This window comes from Triticum urartu, chromosome 3 (genome assembly GCF_003073215.2).
Source record: "Triticum urartu cultivar G1812 chromosome 3, Tu2.1, whole genome shotgun sequence".
Lineage (NCBI taxonomy): Eukaryota > Viridiplantae > Streptophyta > Magnoliopsida > Poales > Poaceae > Triticum > Triticum urartu.
Window position 1 is genome coordinate 134,227,193 of NC_053024.1, and position 3,225 is coordinate 134,230,417.

Genomic DNA, 3,225 nt, shown 5'->3' on the forward strand with positions numbered 1-3,225 from the left:
AGATGGTATCTTTAACGATGACTCTACCTGCTTTCAGGACCCGCATGCAGCTCTCCCTTGGTTGTGGCATGTTAAATGGCCTGGTTGCTTATCGTACCACTTGTACAAATACACTTTGACGTATTAATCAAACTATAATGGAAATAGTTTGCGGCCCAACTTCTGCGGCACTAGATTACTACCCTTTTTTCCTTTTTCTTTGATGATTTTCTCAAGTTGTGACCGTACACTTTGGTACGCTTTAATCTGCCAGGGGCTTCATCGCGACCCATAATACGACAACAAAGTCCGAACACTTTCTACAACATAGTTCGGCACCCTGAATTTAGCATTATATGCATTGGCTCCGAATCATGTCTTTGGTCAATAGTTGGGTTGCCCGGCTCCTGTGCTTACTACCTTACGTTCCTCTATATCGGCTAGGGTAGTAAAGGGAGAACTACTGTGATTGTGTCCTGGTTTATCCGGATGAGCACCTCAGTAGAGAAAGCCGAAAACTGACAGTCATGATGCGGTGAGAGCCGGTCAGCTCTTCGGAGGTCTCAATTCTTCAGCGATTTTTTCCACATTATGTGATGAATTGGCTTTTTACCCGATCAGGTGTTTACAGTACCCTAGTTCTGATACTAGGGGATGCGCCTAAATTTTCATTGTCAAACTCCTATGGCTAACTGAGGCTGATAAAGCCACATAGTCCGATTGCCTGGTTCATTGCGCTAAACACCTCCTTTAAGGACCAAACATATTGGATCAAGGGTGTTTAGATTTCATCCCGAACACCCCCGTACTACCTACGTGGGGGCTGAAGCCAACGATTGGCGAACTCTCAAAATTTCATAAACACGGCCGCACAAGAGGTAAAATATTAAACAGACACTATATTACATAGCCAAACTTGTTTTTATAATACAGGGCGAGACAATATAACAGTATTCATTCAAAGATTACATCCTTCGTACACTGCTCCATCACAATGCGGGATCCCTCAAGGATGTTGCTAAAATATCGCTCGGGCGTGCGGTATTCCTTGCCCACGGGCGGTCCTTCGGTCGCGACCATGGCAGCATTCATATTCGCCCATGGCATGGGCGAAGGCCATCCGCGCACCTTCGATACACACCGACCGCTTGATGGCGTCAAGTCGAGGGTAGGCGTCGGCTAGCCGGTTCACGAGACTAAAGTAGCTGCTGGGTATAGCTTCGGCTGGCCACAGCCGGAGTATCAAATCCTTCATGGCCAGTTCGGCCACCGTATGCAATTCGACTAGCTGTTTTACCTGGTCGCTCAGGGGCACTAGATGTTCTGGCGCAAGGTATTACGACCAGAACAACTTCTCCGTCTCGGAAGAATTCAGCAGCGTCAGAAACGTTGCGCAGCAGATCCGCAAACGTCCCTGGAGAACTCCAAATCCGGGTCAGTAAGAGATACCTCTTCCTCACATACTTGCTTTGCATAATAAAAGCCTTACCCGCCGCGATCTTTTTGGCCTCCTAGATTTCCTGGAAGGTGCCTTGGGCTTCTGTCTGGTCCTCTTGTGCGCTCTGGCGGGCCTTCTCAAGTTCGGACTCTTGGTCCGCATGCTAACACTCCAAGGACTCGTATTTCTTCAAAGCGTCCTAGAGCTCCTGTTGGACCACCCCAACCCTGGCCTCATGCTTTTTCCGGACGGCTTGTTCTTTCGCCGCCCTATCCTCAACCTTGGCCAGCGCTTTCTTGAGGGTTTCAACCTCAGTCACCGCTCCTACAAATATCACGGCACTACAATCAATATACATCATTTATTCTTTCTGAATATACAACAAGTCTCCACATACCTTGCTTGTCCTCCAGCTGCGTTTTCACAAGGCCGAGCTCTCCTTAGGCCCACTCCAGACTCTGCTTTAGTCTAAAGACCTCGGCGACATGAGAGGTGGCGGCCAGCAACGACGCCTGTGTTCATAAGACATATTTAGTTAGTTTCCTACGAAAATTATTTGATCCTTTGTCTGGCTTTTCTTTCCGAACACCGACAGTGTCTCAGGGGCTACACTGTCTATACTATGACCTTCTCTTTCGCATTGCTTACCTCAAAGCCTGTCAGCAGGCTGGTGCAGGCTTCAGTCAGTCCGCTCTTGATAGACTGAACCCTCTCAACCACCATACCCATAAGGATACGATGTTCCTACACAATGGAAGCGCCTTGTAGCGCTTCCAACATATTATCTGGTACCTTTGGCTGGACAGAGGTCACCGACGGAATAGGCACACCTCCTTCTTTCGAAGGAGGCTGCTTGCTGGATTCCGGAGCCGTATAGGTCTCCAGAATCGTATTCGGCTGAGGTCCAAACTATACACGTCCCCCATCGCCAGTCTCCATGGGGGTTCTCTCTCCCAGGTGTCCGGTAGCCGAAGGGTCACCCTCTGGCGCCACCCGGACAACCTCCTGAACCTCTCCGTGGCCCGGGAAGGTCCTTTGGGATAACACCTCATCGTCGCCCTTGGCTGTGGGAGATTGAGCGGTCGGCGGTGACTCGCTGGCCATCGCCTTTGAATCCAGCAAACCTCCTGATGAGGGTCGCAGGGAGCTGTCATGGGCGGGACTTCAAGTGCATGATTTAACACGTTAAAACTACGAACCGAAGAGGCCGAATATATGAATATGTCAGAGTCTTTTAAGTACTCACGATGCGGCTAGGGGCTTGTTTCGGCGGAGCGGCTCTCGGCTGTTGTCGACGTTCCACGCGGAGTTATCCGTAAGGGAGCTCTTCCCCCTCTTGGACGCCTCTGCCTCCAAATTTGTGGAGGCCGCTGTAGGATCGAAAGTATGTCTAGAGGGGGGTGATTAGACTACTTGACCAATTAAAAATCTATTCTTTTCCCAATTTTAGTCTTTGGCAGATTTTAGCTATCTTAGCACAAGTCAAGAAATCTTAACACAATTCAAGCAAGCATGCAAATAGTCTATGAGCAGCGGAAAGTAAAGCATGCAACTTGCAAGAATGTAAAGGGAAGGGTTTGGAGAATTCAAATGCAATTGGAGACACTGATGTTTTTGTCGTGGTTCCGATAGGTGGTGCTATCGTACATCCACGTTGATGGAGACTTCAACCCACGAAGGGTAATGGTTGCGCGAGTCCACGGAGGGCTCCACCCACGAAGGGTCCACGAAGAAGCAACCTTGTCTATCCCATCATGGCCATCTCCAACGAAGGACTTGCCTCACTAGCGGTAGATCTTCACGAAATA